Here is a 17573-nt window from a genome sequence, read left to right as displayed (position 1 = left end):
GATGTGTAAGACTTTTAACGTATGCAAAAAGCTCTTAACTTCTAAAAGATGTTAACAAGAACATACCATGACAATTAGTATTTTTGAATTTCAATATATCTTATCATAATATGTTTACTCCATAGCAACGCACGGGCATTCACCTATTATATATATATATATATATATATATATATATATATATATATATATATATATATATATATATATATATATATATATTATATATATATATATATATATATATATACTAGGTGAGTGCTCGTGCGTTGCAACGGCAACATATAATACCACAATAACTTATGTATAAATGTGTTTATACTGTTAAGACACATTTATAATGATAAGATACATTGACATGCAGAAACTCTATTTGCCATTCTATGCTCTCATTATTAAAATTTAGTGCATAATGATTACATAGAGATAAACAACACATAATTTATCATCAGCCTCAATATTTCATATTATTTGACGAAAAGAGATAAATCATAATCGTACACATTGAAATCTGATCATTCAATAGTAAGAGGTTATAGTTGCATGTCAATTATATAAATCATATGATGATGCCCAACACTCAGGGCGATGGTCAGCTTCTCGTACTACTCCATCATGTTGTTGTAGTATTGCAGGTCTGAGACGGAGATGAGCGAATCGAGGTCTTCCCCAAGAGTTGAGTTGGACAGCTTGTGAACTGGGAGCACACCTGCTGCAAGAGAAGATCAAAGCCAAGAAGATCGAAGCCAAGTCGAACGCTAGGATATTCTCTCCCCCGTACAAAGCATCCCATGGATCTGCTCCAAGTGAGAACCACTGTGAACAATAAGCAGTGCACTTGTTAGATAACATACTATGTTAATGTTATTCCTAATCAGCATCAATAGCTTATGCAAAGTTCAAGTCTGGAGCTCAAGGCACATCAATATTTTATCGAAGATAATCCTTCATTTCTGCAAGAATAATGGCTTCTTTGGAACACAGGAATTTCACATGAATGATATAGAAATTTTATAAGAATTAGTTCAAAAACACAGGAAAACCTAGGATTCAGGAAATTATCCTTTAATCCAAAGGAGGCCTAAAGGTTTTTGCAGACTCGCTTTAGTCACTAAACGAAGAACAATGCTAGCTAAAGTACAACACATATATGAACAATAATAGATTGACAATGAAGTATTGTCACACTCACGTTTCCAACTTGACACTTGATCTGGGATATGGCTTAGTTCGAGGGTATTTGTAGATCAATAGCTATGTAGTTCAAGCGAGTATCTTGACCAACACGAACAAGCTTTTCTCCAGCCTTCAACCATAGGAACAACTGGTTTAAAAACTTCAATATAAATCTAAAAATCATTGGCAGAAAAGCTAAGCAAAAAAATTGAGCACTTCCTTGAGACAGAATGCAATGGAAATATAGGTTTCATGATATTAAGTTGTATTAGCAACCAATATTCATGCATGTTGTAGCTTGTAGAAAATATGTATTTCAGACAGTTTTAATGGTACTAAGTTGCCAATTGGTGCTCCCCTGAACAATATTACGCCCCAAAATTATTCAGCCATTACTATTGTTTCCTTGCACTAGTATATTGTACTATTGATGCAGATACCCCTTGGAGTGGTTTTGGCAATCCCGCCATTCAACTATAATGTCAACTTAGCAGTTTCTAAGATTGGCCCAACACTAATTGTAGACAATGCTCTTGTGTTCAAGCCTCCAACTCAGATATACGAGTCTTTTGGGCTAATCTTAACTCCTTCCTGAGTGTGTGAAGCTAACGCCTTTCAAAGTGAAAATGCTTATGTGAAGTAACATTGTTTAGTAGGGTTATGCCATTTGTGGGTGCACTTCATATGGTACACTGCTTCCACCTGGCTAGTAGTTGTGTGACTCTGAAATAGGAGATTTTCTTACAATGCATTCTAGAGTAGTGAAGTTAACTGCATAAGGTAAGCATTGACATCTCTTGCCAACAATTGATATATTTGGTTTTCGTGAGACAACATTGTTTCTTTGCTTAGTTTTATTGGTGGTGGTACTGGTATAGCCATTTCAAAGAAGACTGGAAAGGTCTCTCTTCAGATGGAGCTTGAAGAAAGATGCTTGCATTGTGCTAGAGGATGCAAATCTAGATTTGGTTGCAGCAAGCATAGTGAAGGGTGGCTTCTCATACAGGTACTTAATAGTGATTTTGACTGTCTCAAAATAGGATTTTTTTATTGCATTTTGATTTGTTGAAAACTTAGAAATGTGAAAGCAATAATTGTAATCAATAAAAACCTTTAGCTACTAGAACATGAAATGTGGTATTCAAGTTGGTGTCACGTACACAAGAGTGTTGTCACATGCTTATCCTTACCCTTTTCCTAAGAACAGTATTACAATTTCTAGTAACATACTCTCCTATCTATGATGCTTCTCGAGCTTGTACTCAAATGTGTTGTCATCAGTGCCAGAGGTGCACTGCTGTCAAAGTAGTGCTGATCATGGAATCAATCGTTGATGTCGTGGTATAGAAGGTTAACGCCAAGTTGGCAAAACTAAAAGTTGGCCCACCTGAGAACAACTCTGACATCAACCTAGTTGTAACAGAATCCTCAACCAACTTCATTGAGGGTTTGGTGATGGATGCAAAGGAGAAAGGAGCAACCTTCTAGCAGGAGTACAGGAGAGAAGGCATCCTTATCTGGTCGTTGCTGTTGGATCATGTCTACCCTGACATGAGGATCGCATGGAAGGAGCCTTTTGGACCCGTCTTCCCTGTGATCATGATTAACTCAGTCGAGGATTACCCATCAACCGCCACTCCACCCACCGCAATCGCAGCAACCTGAAAACACAATTTTCTTGGTTTCCATCAGCATCGACGCCAAACTGTAGCACAATCTCACAAGATAGAGGGAAAAATGAGTGAAAAGAAACACCATGAATTACGCCTTTTGTAATTAACAAGCCCAACTCTAGAATAGACTAAAATGTGAAAACTGACGGTCATAGTTTTGAGTGTTATTTCAAGAAAAGTACCTTCGAGAACATGACAGCAGAATCCTAAATTTGCTCTTCTTTATAAAGATGGTATGGATGTCAGCTCCACCCTCATGGTGATGCCTATAAGTGTACAAGCATCAGACACCCCATGTTCTTGTTGCCCCATGTATGAGCACATCAGGAGACCCTAAGCTTCCTGCACAGCTCACATCAGTCTTAGCATGCTCAGACAACAATTTGTGAATATATCAAAACAGTTTCTGTGAATTTGTGAATACATAAAAAAAGTAGGTCAGTATTAGAACACACATACTACGATGAAAAAAGGGAAAGGAAAACATATACTTACAAGTGAATGTTACATCATCATACTTCTGTATGAAATTTTTACAACAGATTTTCAGTCCATTATTAATCAAAATAATAATGTTTTTAGAACACAAAAGTGGGTCCCGCAAACAGAAATCATTGAATCACTAACACTAAAAGATGCATGTGAAAGATGTGCTCTAACTGTAGCCGGAAGCTCAGAAATATGTTGATGGCATTAGTTGTAGTAGAAGATAGATTTCTTGTTTAGCATATTGCAAAGACTTACCTGGAAGCAAACTGTAGGGCGGGTGTCGAGCGAGCAGCCAGGCTAGAATCGATGGTTAGGGGTAGACCCACAAGCTTTGCAGCATAAATTATCGGAATTGGTGGGGTGTCCTAGGAGGAATAAATAACATTCTCTTCACCTATGATTATAGAAAGAATGTACTTTAAAAAAATTTGTAAACAAGTTTATGCAAATTAGATCATAAATAATAATAAAATTATTCTCTTCGCACCAATAATTTATTTCCCTACCTTCCTAAAATTTTCAGAGCATCACATGTGATTCTTAAAATCATATATAGATATATTCACAGACAGTCCACTTTTTAGCTTTCCCATGCACTCAACAAGTTGATCTGTATCAAATGCATCTACAAGGCAAAGAATGAAACCTACTTTCAGCTAAGATAAACTAAATCCCAGAAACTAAAAGAAGAGCATATTTTCACATGATTGCATATCAAGTTACAACCCAAAGTGAGTTGCACACGATTTCAAAAAAAACAAGAGCAATCACTTAGGCCTTGCCTTATGGTCGAGTTTTTTGGAGGGACATACAATTCCATGTTTCTTTTAATGGCACCTTATAACATTTGATATATAGAACTTCCTATGTGACCTCCATGGATTCAACGCAAGCACCAGATATTAACATAGATCAAATCTCCAAAGCCATCCAACCCACACCCATTTTTACCATAATAATCCATAGAAAATCTAATATTCAATTTAACTAAGGCATCTAGGTTATATGGGAGTTGTTGCAATGGAACAGTTCAACAATGCAAGTCTTTACCCTTTACAGAGCAAGTATATCAATTAGAAACTATAAATGTCATAGTTCTAGAAGGAAATCAGATAAGTGTAAAATAAGTCTGACAGAAGTCTTATGACATAAATCTTATGACTGATTGATAACAAATTACTCATCAGAAAGTGAGATAAATGAGACATATATTTATGTTATGATAGAAGTCTGAATATGTTATTGTTTCTCTTCTTTTTCTTGAAAAAGGTAAAAAGTTGACTCCTCTGGAACCAAATTGCGTATCTATTTAGAGACAGGGAATTGAAAATGTTATTGTTTCTCTTCTTCTCCTAGAAAAATACAATACATAAATATGGCATGTTCGCTAGTTGCCGCTCGTTGAGAGAATAAATTGATAGGGAAATGTCCCATCCGACATTCAGAGTGCTGAAACCCATGGTAGAACTAGCCGCAATCCGGTCCTGTCTAACCACCACTAATATATATCATAGCAACATCAAGAAACAAGTAAATCTCACACTGCTAATCATGCATTATCTAGATCCACACAACAAGAATGTTAGATATGAAAGGAAATGGATTCAAAGGAAGGCACGTTTGAATCACCTTGCTCTTGGTGACAGAGTAGTTGATGTTAATGGTAGGGAAGAGGATGGCGTCGGTGTCCAGCATCCGCTAGAGCCTCTTGCCCCCATAGTGGAGATGCCTATGTGCTTGCCGACCCATGGCAACGCGGCGTCCACAAACACAGTGGCGGCGGTGACCTTGCACGGGAACCCCTCCATGGCGAGTGCGAGGCTAGAGCCGCCATGGCTATGGCCGACGAGGACCAGCCTGTTGCGTCGGGCGCTGTGACGACCGCGTCCAACAGCGGGCGCAAGCACTCCTCAAACGAGCGCACCTCGTGTAGGCGCGCCGGGTGGACGCCGGCTGGGCGCTGTGGGAGGGGTTTTCCGGTCAACGAAAACTTATGTATAACTTGGCCGTGCTGGCATCGGCGGCGGGCGCCGGATCCGGAGCCGGTGGTGACCCCTTGGCGGAGATGGAGTGGAGGTGGTCGAGCGCGCGCGAGATGAAGGCGTCGATGGAGGCCTCGTGGTGGAGGAGCAAGTCGAGCGCGTGGTGGGGCTATGGAGGTCGTGGCGCGCGGGGGTGGGGGAGCCCTGGCGATGACGGCGCGCGGGGATGGGGCAGTGGAGACGACGCGCGGGGGTGGGGCTGTGGAGGCGAGACGGGGCGCAGGGGTGGGGGAGGCCGCTGAGGCGCTGAGCCCAGGGCAATTGCGTCGACTGTGGGCCTTGTCTGGGCCACAACAAGTTGATGGGCCTCCTAGGAAGCGTGTACTTCGTATTGGCAAGCTAAAAATAGTACCACATTGGTCACTAAACTGTGCACACACCTGTTTATAAGGTCTAATGCGCACACAACATGTGTAGTCTTGGTTGGCCGCGAGTTTTGACCCACGCAGCTAGCTTTTTTGGTAAAAATTTGGTCACATGCGCGGAACACAGTTGGGAATGGGAAACAGGTCACGACTGTGGGACCCACATGCCAGAGCGGCGCATCACATGCAGGAATGGGAATGGCAACACAGATGAGAAATGCCACAGGTGTGGGAGGACTAGGAAACCGATCTGTCAGGGGGCGCATGGGAATGGGAATGGCAGAACCAGGAATGACAGTCTACCCCTTACCATCTTAATAGTAGTAAAGATATAGCCCCGTTTAGATGTACATATTAGAGTACAAAATTAGAAATTAGAATCAGCTTTTTAGAATTCTATTATTTGGTTGTGCATGGAATTGAGATTTGAAAATCAGAGACCCAATTTCCTGAAAATGGACTATAACTGAGATTTGCCAGCATCTAAGCGTGCGGGAAGGTTTGCAAATATTACAACTGGATGTGTGGGAAAGACGAGCGTCGAAGGGTACGGTTTTTTTTGTCATCCGTTGGATGTTAAATTAAGGGTTCATATTTAATTTGTACATATATGTACGGAGGGTATCTTGTGCATAGGATATGTTCTGTAATAAATTAGTTTAAAGACATAGACGTCGATGCTATTCTTGTGTTAGTCAGATTGAAGATCAAATTAAAACTGCTCGGTTCAGAGGACGGGGAGGAGGGCTTGTTTGCTAGGAAAGACAGTAGTACTACGTAGTACTACCTCTGTTTTTTATATATTTAACGTCATATAGTTCAACTTTATACTGGCCTACGTTAAATAAAAATAAACAGACGTATTTGTTTTTTTTGGCCGCCAGCGCCAAGTTGCAGGGCCAAGTTGCCAATTATTATTACTGCACTGGCGGCTGACCACAATAATGCGCTCATGGACCACTGCCTCAATGTTCCAGTCACCTGTTTACTGAATATACAATATTAAATTCCCTATGAACGAACTACGTACTATCTGGCAACATTATAACATCGATCGTGGTTGCTCTAATGGCGCGCGCGGGGCCTGTACACGCAAGTGCAACGGAGGGCCCGGGCAACGACCTATAAGCACACGAGACAGCTCACCAGCACCGTCGCAGATCCATCGGGCGGCAGCACACTTGTGCACTTGTGCGCGTAACAATCGGCTCTAAATTTTGTACTATAAGATTTAAGGCTCAGATCTGATTAAGATCGAGCTCTATTTATATTTATTTTTTAACTAAAATTTATTTAGTGTCCTACCAATTTATGAAGAAGCATTTGAATCACGATTCATTACCTCTCCTACCCCTAGCTAGCTCGATCGGTCTCCCAAGGAGAGTTATACACTACCGAACACAGCTGCTTTGCCGAGTGTTTCAGGCACTCAGTAAAGCTCAGAAAACACTCGACAAACTCTTTGTCGAGTGCGACTCTCGACAAATAAGTCTCGGTGAACTGTACATCAGTAACGACTTCTTTGCTGTGTACTAACTGTTGAGCTCCATTTTGAGCGGGCGGACGGTCCGGCCTTGAGGCCGGACGGTCCGCGGTCCGGACAGTCCGCGCCTGTGGGCCGGACGGTCCACGCATGCGCAGAGCAGTTTATGGTTCCGAGTTTTGTGCTATGTTTGTTGGCTAGATTTGCGGAATTAGCTCGGAATCCAGTCGTGTAAAGGGTCCAGCCCCCCTCCTCTATAAAAAGAGAGGTCTACGGCCGATTTGTGACAATCAATCGAATCAATACAACTTCTATTTCGCATTTTATCCTAGGAGTAGTTCTAATCTAGTTTAGGTTTAGCCTCTCGATCCCCAAATTCTTCGCCTCTCTTCGACTCTACGCCGATTAGAGGAGTCTAAGTCGGCCGGCCCGAGCCTAGACAACCCCTAGGATCTCTCCTCCCCGACGGGGTCCCTCCCGGGAGCGAGATCCAGGCGCCGCCGGCGATCTTCCGCCGCCCCTGCGCACGCGCGGACCGTCCGGCCCCAGGGCGCGGACCGTCAGGCCGGAAACCTTAGCCCCTGCGTCAGGTCGCGGACCGTTCGGGCCTGACCAGAGAGCACCGCCGCTGGTTCTTCTTGAGTATTTGGCGTTCCGAAAAAGCGTCAACATACTTTTTGGCGACTCCGCTGGGGAACACAAATACAGAGTCATCAAATCGGCCCTCAATGGCCGGTTCAAGGGATAGCTCTGATATTTCCCCAAGCAACATCATAGAGCCAACTTGGGACACATTGCCGGCTGACGAACAGCTCCAGTTTGAGGAGCACAAGGAGCAGATGATCCAGGAGGCAAAAGCGAGGTTCTTGGCCAACTTCAAAGTGGACAGGAACAACAAAGTCGTCCGACATCGGGCGACGGATCCGGCTTCACTGCGACCCACGCCAGACATCCCCAATGTAAGTAATACAAACGAGCTGCAATCTCTTAAGAATTATGTAGATGAACAGCGTGAGCAAATGCAAAATATCATAGGGGATATGCAAAACGACTATAGGAGATTAGCGCGTGCATTTGACAAATCTAGCATTGCAAATTTCCCATCACACGAAGTAGAATTAGGGGGTAATACGCGTAATACATCGGCTGTAGGTTGTCACGACCAGTCACAACCACTTTATGGGATGCCGATGGACACGTACCCTGAGCAACCGCAAATCGGCAGCAAAACAGCTGATCTGCACATGTCCAGACCGTCCGCGCGTGATCGCGGACCGTCCGGGCCAGTCATGGTCGGGCCCATTTTTAATGAAGTACCCAAACACGCACCCGAGCCACCACATATGACACAGAACCCAAACTACCCAGTCGGACGGTCCGCATACAACGAAGGACGGTCCGCATATAATCACGGACGGTCCGGGTACATAGCCGGACAGTCCGCGCATGAGTCTTTTGAGGAGGATTATTATCTGAATCCTCGCCCGTCCCAGCAACACTTCCCATCACACTATGCAATGCACCAGCCCATTAATTCAGGATCCAGAGCCCAGGAAAGCTTTCCGGCCCCACCTAGAAGGCCGGCAAGAAACGATCAAACCTATGAGCCATATAGGGCAAATGGAAATGCACCACGTAGCTCAAACCAATGGGGGGAACGACAACATACTAACATGCAACCAACCCCACCTATGTTTGACCAGAGAGCCGGTGGTCTTGCACCGGCTGCCATTGATATAGTAAGGGAAGAAATAGCCGGGGCGTTCCGAGATAAGCTCGGAGTAAGCATGATCCCTGGGGGGCAATCATATCGGAAACCTTATGACAGCCGATTTGATCACCACCCGTACCCACAGGGAACTAGAATACCCGAATTCGCAAAATTTTCGGGTGATCAAGGGAAAAACACGCGTGAACATATAGGCCAGTTCTTAGCACAATTGGGAGAATTGGCCGACATAGAGGCATTTCGCGTGCGCTTATTTTCATTATCTCTAACAGGAACCGCGTTTGCATGGTATGCCACTTTACCTCCTAATTCCATTTCATCGTGGGGGGATCTAGAACAAAAATTTCATGATCATTTTTTTTCCGGTGACTATGAGTTGGATTTGGTAGATTTAGTGTCATTACGACAAACAAAGGACGAATCGGTTAATGATTACATCCGGAGATTCCGCGATACAAGAAACCGATGCTTTCAAATTCATTTAGCAGAAAAACAGCTAGTAGGATTAGCCTTTAATGGTCTGTGATATTATTTAAAAGAAAGATTAGAAGGCATCCAATTTTTTACACTAGCACAGTTACACCAGAGGGCTTTGGCTTGCGAAAGCCGGAGCAAAGAAACTGCTAAAACAATGCGTCACAACGTACACATAGTAGAATGCGACCAAAGTAGCTCGGATGACGAATCAGCGGAAGTGTACGCTGCTGAAATGGTTTGGCCAAAATAGGCCAAATCTTCGGCTTGTTCCTCCTTACAGCCGGTTCAAAAGAAACGGCAAGAGGAGGTTAAGTTTACGTTTAATGTTGGTAAGTGTGATAGAATATTTGACGAATTACTCAAAAATGGCAATATTAAAATAAATCACATTGTTCCATCCGCCGACGAGCTAAAACGTCGAGCGTACTGCAAGTGGCATAACTCATTTTCTCATGCCACTAATGATTGTAATGTATTTTGGCGACAGATTCAATCGGCCATTAACGAAGGACGATTGAAATTTCAGGAAATGCAGGTGGATACAAAGCCCTTTCCGATGAACATGATTGACTTCAAGGGCAAGAAAGTCCTGGTTCGGCCAAATACAGTCGATAAAGGCAAAGGCAAGGAAACAATCATCGGCAATGCTAAAAGGGCCGATGGGGATTGTAAAGTTTCTTGCATGAAAGTGGTGGCCGAGAAGACTCCCGATGGAGGGGAGACCCTGAAGGTGACCATCACAGCCTCTAGCACTGGGGGGCAAGCGCAGACAGGGAGACAGTTGCGGAAACCCATGCTGCGCATCACGGACAGTCCGCCGTCCCGACGCGGACGGTCTGACGCTTCTCCGGACGGTCCGGAGGACTCTAGCGGACGGTCCGGCCATGCTCAGGACTCGCAACGACCACGTACCTTCAAACCACGACGACCAGAGATAGGTACGTGGAAAACAAATACATTTAAAGCAGCTGGTCGGCTGATCAAGCCTGGCCCGACTTTCGATCAATTGTTGTCTAAATATGTGAAAAAGAAGGTCGGCCCCAGTGACCGGCCACCGAAGCGACCCCTCTCACCCATTCATGAGCAACGTCAGGTCAGGCCGATTGGACCACCTCACCAATCGGAAGAAATGAAAGGTCCTATTGTACAATTGAGACCTAACATGCCGACATGGACCCCTCCACCTCCTTATCCATCTATGCCATATCCATACACATACTTACCTCCACCATATGTCCCAAATCAAATGTGGGGCATGCCACCATATCCATTTGGGATGCCACAGTACCCCGCCTGGGGGGCACCCCAAACATCCGTTTTTGATAGGTTGGCGCCGCCAGTGCAAGACCGATTGAGCGCTCCTGGATCCGGTCACCAGGCACAGGCCCAACAAGATTGCCGGACTACTCGGCCTCCTAGGCCGACCAATCCGGCAGGGGGCATATGCCTGTAGCAACTCAAAGAACAACAAAAAAGGACATCATCAAAATAGGCACTACAGATGTTGTCATACAGGGAGACAATAAAGAGCCGATGATTTTTGGTGAATCGGCCAACACAACCAAAAAGGATACGGCTACCATCAAAACAGCCGATCCAAAATACTCCATGCCTCGATGGTGCCCAGCGGGATTGACACGGTCCCAAAAGAGAAAATTACAGCGCCTAAGAGTGAAGGAGAGCCAGGAGAAAGAGGCGGAAAAGATATTCAATGACACACATCCACTATACCCGCCACCGCAAAATAAATGGAGACCAAAGGCCGTTGAGGAAAAACAAACGGCCACAGAAATAGAAAATCAAACAACACCTGTGCAGCACTTTGTAGGTATGGCAGATAGCACGGCCAGCAAGACTGGACAATCTGCACCAGGCGCGGACCGTCCGGCCTCTGCGCGCGGAGCGTCCGTCCTTCACCAGGAAGCGCCTGGACAATCTGCACCAGGCGCGGACCGTCCGGCCTCTACGCGCGGACCGTCCGGCCTTCACTAGGAAGCGTCTGGACAACCTGCACTAGGCGCGGACCGTCCGGCCCCCGCGCGCGGACCGTCTGGCCCCCGCGTGCGGACCGTCCGCCGTTCACCCGGAAGCCTCCAACAACACGACAACATCAATGGAGGAGGACAATCTGCTGGGAGAAGACCTGGTTGACTACGAGGCTTCTCCAGAACGCCCAGGTATGGATGTAAATATTATTACATTTTCCGCCGATTGTACAATTATCGGCGACGATGAACCTGTTGTTGCCCAGTTTGATTTTGGTCCTAAAGAAGCCGCCTTTACTAAACCAAAGGAATCGGTAAATCATTTAAAGCCGCTCTTCGTGCGCGGTCACATTGATGGGATACCGATTGCTAAGATGTTGGTAGACGGAGGGGCGGCTGTAAATCTAATGCCTTATTCATTATACAGAAAATTAGGTAAACAAGATGACAAACTTGTCAAGACCAACATGACCCTCAGCGGTGTTGGAACTGATAGTTCGATCAAAGCCAGGGGAGTCACGTCCGTTGAATTAACCATCGGGACTAAGACCCTTGTTGTTGCATTCTTCGTCGCTGATGTAGAAGGAAATTACAGTTTAATTCTAGGCAGAGATTGGATTCACGCCAATCAATGTATACCTTCTACATTACATCAAATGCTAATACAATGGGTAGGCGATGACATAGAACATGTACATGCTGATGTATCGGCCTGCATCGCTGTGGCCGATGCCCCTGTACTCTGGACTTATGAGACTGCTACATGTCTCACAGGAGTAGATTTTTCTGATTATCAATTCATAAGTATAGATAAGAAAGGCTTCATTCCTGTAATGCTAGAGCCGATGGAGAATCGGCTAAATCCTAAATAAAGTTTAAATGATGAATACACACAAAATTCATGAGTCTCTGGCCACGGACAGTTCGGCTTCCAAGGCCGGATGGTCTGGTCTTTCACAAAAAGGGTTCGGACTTTAAGACCAAACATATATCACAGCAAAAGGACAGTATTACGGATGATCCGGTCCCTGAGACCGGAGAGTCCGCCGTCACACAAAGATCTTCTAATTCCTATGTGGGGAATATGATAGAGGAATTCAGAGATCTTGATAAGCTAGGACAGGGGTTTATATTGGCCGATCCTTTGGAGGAGATTGACATAGGAGATGGTAAAACTCCAAGGCCGACTTTTGTAAACAAGACCCTGGAGACCGATCATAGAGATGAGATGATCGGTCTATTGAAGGAATATTCAGATTGCTTTGCTTGGAATTATACTGAGATGCCTGGATTAAGCCGAGAGATCGTAGAGCATCGGCTGCCTATTAAATCTGGTTTCAGACCTTTCAAGCAAAGAGCTAGAACATTTCGTCCAGATCTTCTCCCACGCATCAAGGACAAAATCCACCGGCTGCTAGAAGCTGATTTTATTAGACCTTGCAGATACGCAGAGTGGGTCTCCAATATTGTGCCGGTGGAGAAGAAGGAGTCAGGTAAACTTAGAGTATGCTTTGATTTTCGCAATTTAAATAGAGCAACTCCTAAAGATGAATATCCCATGCCCATAGCCGACACATTAATCAATAATGCATCAGGAAATAGAATTATTAGCTTCCTTGATGGTAATGCTGGATATAATCAGATTTTCATGGCCGAAGAAGATGCGTCTAAAACGGCCTTTATATGTCCAGGCTTCATTGGTTTATTTGAGTGGGTTGTCATGACATTTGGTCTGAAAAATGCTGGTGCTACTTATCAGAGGGGTATGAATTTGATCTTCCATGAATTGTTAGGAAACACTGTGGAAGTTTACATTGATGATATTGTAGTAAAATCGGCTGAGTTTAGTTCTCATATAGCTGATTTGCGCAAAGCCTTTGATAAAATGCGTCAGTATGGTTTGAAAATGATCCCACGTAAATGTGCTTTTGGAGTGTCGGCTGGTAAGTTTTTAGGATTTGTCATACATGAACATGGTATAGAGATAGACCCTGACCGAATCAAGTCTATTCGGAATGTGGGACCTCCAACCTGTAAGGTCGAGGTACAGAGGTTTCTCGGCAAGGTGAATTATTTACGAAGGTTTATTTCTAACCTAGCCGGGAAGATTGATGCGTTCACCCCTATTCTTCGGCTTAAGAATGATGCCGAATTTGCTTGGGGGGCAGAACATCAAGAAGCATTTGATCTCATCAAAAAATACTTATCTTCGGCTCCCGTATTAAAAGCACCACGAGCAGGAGTACCATTCCGATTATACATTGCAGCTGAGGATAAGGTCATTGGGGCTGTTCTGACACAAGAAACTGAGGGGAAGGAGCATGTGGTGACATATCTAAGCCGAAGGTTGGTGGATGCTGAAACAAGGTCCACTTTTATTGAAAAGTTATGCTTATGCTTGTTTTTTGCATGCACCAAATGTAGATGTTATTTACTGTCTAGTCATTGCACTGTTTCTGGTCAAGCCAATGTGATCAAATACATGTTGCATAACCCAATTATGAGTGGTAGAATTGGTAAGTGGGCTTATGCACTCATAGAATATGACTTGGCCTATGAACCATTGAAATCTATGAAAGGCCAAGTCATAGCGGATTTCATTGTAGAACATCGGGTTAATGATATTCATGAACTAGACATGTCATACCTCACTATTACTCCTTGGACTTTATATTTTGATGGATCGGTTTGCAATGAAGGGCAAGGAATTGGCATTGTGCTTGTTTCACCAAGTAATGTCTCCTTTGACTTCTCTAGCCGATTGAAAACTTATTGCACTAATAATCAAGCTGAATATGAGGCCCTCCTATTCGGCTTAGAACTTTTAAATGGTATGGGAGTAAAACATGTGAAGGTATTTGGTGATTCTCAGCTGGTTGTCCAACAAGTGTTAGAAGAATATCAATGTTTTGATGGTACTCTAAATAGTTACCTTGAGAAATGTTGGAGCATAATTCATTCTTTTGATGAATTCAGTATTCGGCATATCTCTAGAGTTGAGAATCATAGAGCTAACGATTTGGCATAAGATGCATCAGGTTATCGGATAAAGAGAGGGAAGTTTCACAAAACTGAAAATCTGATAACCAGTGCAGAGCCAAATTCCCAGGTCGCGGACCGTCCGCGTGATGCCGCCGGACCGTCCGGGGTTACCAGAAATGTTCTCTTAATCGATTCGGCTGACAATGAAGCCGATGCAAGAGATTGGAGGACACCTATACTTAATTATTTACGAAATCCCAATATCAAAACAGATAAGAACATTCGGCGAACAGATTTCAAGTATGTTTTGATGAGTGACAAACTTTACCGCCGAACAGTCAATGACATCCTGCTTAAGTGCTTGGGCCCAGATGATGCTATATTAGCCATGGCCGAAGTACATGAAGGGATTTGTGGTACTCATCAATCAGCTCCAAAGATGAAGTGGTTGTTGCGAAGGTCCGGTTTTTATTGGCCTAGTATGATAGCTGATTGTTTCAAGTACTACAAGGGTTGCCAAGTGTGTCAAAAATTCGGCGCCTACAGTTTGTCCCTGCAGCCGAATTACATCCTATCATCAAGCCTTGGTCGTTCAGAGGATGGGGATTAGACTTTATTGGAGAAATTCATCCTTCATCATCAAAGGGGCATCAGTTTGTGTTAGTTGCCACTGACTACTTCACCAAATGGACTGAAGCCGTTGCTCTAAAGAACATGACACACAAGGAGGTAATCGAGTTTATAACTTAGCATATTATTCATAGATTCGGCATTCCCCAGACCTTAACTACAGATCAAGGTACTTCTTTTATGTCAAAGGAGGTACGTGAATTTGCTGAATTATACAAAATTAAGCTGCTTAATTCATCTCCATATTATGCTCAGGCCAATGGTCAGGCCGAGTCTAGCAATAGGACATTGATTAATTTGATAAAAAAGAAAATATCTGAGAATCCTAAACATTGGCATAAGATTTTGTCTAAAGCTTTATGGGCTCATAGGATATCTAAACATAGGGCTACTAAAGTATCTTCTTTCGAGCTTGTCTATGGGCAGGAAGCAGTGTTGCCTGTGGAAATAAGTTTGAATGCTGTCAGGTTCGCCAGACAAAATGATCTAACTGCTACTGATTATTATGATTCAATGATTGATAATATTGATGAGGTGACCGACAAGAGGATGATAGCTTTGGGAGCAATAGAAAAGGACAAGATCATGATAGCCAGGGCCTACAACAAGAAGGTCAAAGCAAAATCATTTCAAGTAGGGGACCTGGTGTGGAAGACCATTCTGCCTCTAAGGAATAAAGACCGGAAGTTCGAGAAATGGTCACCAAGCTGGGAAGGTCCTTATAAAGTAAAACAGGTGATGTCTGGCAACGCCTATTTGCTACAAACATTACAAGGCAAGGACTTGCCTAAGGCTTTGAATGGGCGTTTCCTCAAACAGTACCATCCTAGTATGTGGCAAGATGCCTAAGAGAACCGATGTAATCACATCGAGTTAGTTGCTTTTGGTTTGCTCAGCTCCACCAAAAGGCAGGGGGCATATGTTGAGCTCCATTTTGAGCGGGCGGACGGTCCGGCCCTGAGGCCGGACGGTCCGCGCATGCGCAGAGCAGTTTAGGGTTCCGAGTTTTGTGCTATGTTTGTTGGCTAGATTTGCGGAATTAGCTCGGAATCCAGTCGTGTAAAGGGTCCAGCCCCCCTCCTCTATAAAAAGAGAGGTCTACGACCGATTTGTGACAATCAATCGAATCAATACAACTTCTATTTCGCATTTTATCTTAGGAGTAGTTCTAGTCTAGTTTAGGTTTAGCCTCTCGATCCCCAAATTCTTCGCCTCTCTTCGACTCTATGCCGATTAGAGGAGTCTAGGTCGGCCGGCCCGAGCCTAGACAACCCCTAGGATCTCTCCTCCCCGACGGGGTCCCTCCCGGGAGCGAGATCCAGGCACCGCCGGCGATCTTCCGCCGCCCCTGCGCACGCGCGGACCGTCCGGCCGTCAGGCAGGAAACCTTAGCCCCTGCGCCAGGTCGCGGACCGTCCGACCCCAGGCCGCGGTGTCACACCCGGATTTTAGGGGTCCAAAACCCGGGCGCGAACATAATCACCAGGTGTGCTGGGACCAAGTCTCACACATATGATGAATCATGGCACAGGATCGAATGTCACATCTTTACTACATAACAGGAGTTCTATATAAAATAAATAAATAATTGCATTATAAGGAGACAACGGTCCAGCAACCCAAAGTTGATTGGGAGACGACGGCCTAGACCTCTCACGAACTCGCCACAGCATCCTCCATGCGCCTCATCCTGCGGTACCTGTTCTTGACCTATGGGGGGGTGTGAGACAGCAAGAGTGAGCTCACATACGTTCATCGCTCAACAAGTTGTGGGGAATAATGTGCATGAACTCGCCAAAGGTGGGAGCTCACGTGAAGTGTAAGGCTTACCAAAGAGGATGGTTAGAGCTGAGCATTGCTTTTAAAGTTGGTCAAAATTTTATTAGCAATTACTAAGTATAAGTAAATACCAACCCAGTTAAGTAGTAGAACAAAAGTAACAACATCACCTGCGATGCAATGCATATGACAAATTGAATTTAGTTCCATAAATTAATCATCAGAGAGTCCTGAGCTGCTCATGACCGTGAGCTCGGCTAGTATACTAGTTTTACACTCTGCAGAGGTTGTACCCTTTACCCACAAGTCATGTTACCCATCTGCCAAGGGATCGCGACTTCCCATACACCTCTACCGAGGAGGCGAGGCAGGGTAACACTACGAGGCCTTTACAAAGTTCCACTAGCTTCAGAAAACCCGCTACAGTTTATAGGAAGCTCCAATGCAGGAATCCCTTGCAGGACCGCCATCGCAGCAAAATCCTCCCGAGGGCCTCCCTACACTGACCACTCCCCTACTGCCCTTGCCCCTTTCGGGTAAGGTAGTCCTCCACTAGCTTTCCTAATTAATCAGCCAAGGGCGTCCATAAACCCTTGTGGTGGCACGTGTTTCTCAAGTTAAGCTCTATGTTCCAATTAACATTTAATGATCTTATCATGAACATAAATGAAATAACAACATAATTGGAACATAGATATAATGAAATATTAACCCAAAACCATATAAAGCAGTAGCAGAACTACCCAAGTGATTCAGGGGTAAA

General features: G+C 44.3%; 1 long non-coding RNA gene across 2 annotated transcripts; it reads right to left on the bottom strand.

Annotated features, from left to right (window-relative positions):
• Nucleotides 1-517: 517 nt before the first annotated feature.
• LOC103629193 (uncharacterized) lies at nt 518-5473 on the bottom strand. 2 transcript variants are annotated; one of them, XR_554210.2, is made up of 4 exons: nt 3594-5473; nt 3032-3191; nt 1193-2837; nt 518-816 (listed from the first exon to the last, which is right to left on the bottom strand). It is a non-coding gene; the product is annotated as an uncharacterized lncRNA (long non-coding RNA). The 2 variants fall into 2 exon arrangements; XR_002263281.1 differs by having other exon boundaries at nt 3032-5473.
• Between the last annotated feature and the right edge of the window lie 12100 nt (nt 5474-17573).

This window comes from Zea mays, chromosome 6 (genome assembly GCF_902167145.1).
Source record: "Zea mays cultivar B73 chromosome 6, Zm-B73-REFERENCE-NAM-5.0, whole genome shotgun sequence".
NCBI classification, from domain to species: domain Eukaryota; kingdom Viridiplantae; phylum Streptophyta; class Magnoliopsida; order Poales; family Poaceae; genus Zea; species Zea mays.
Note: the sequence above shows the minus strand (reverse complement) of the source record. Positions and strands in the feature narration are given on the sequence as shown.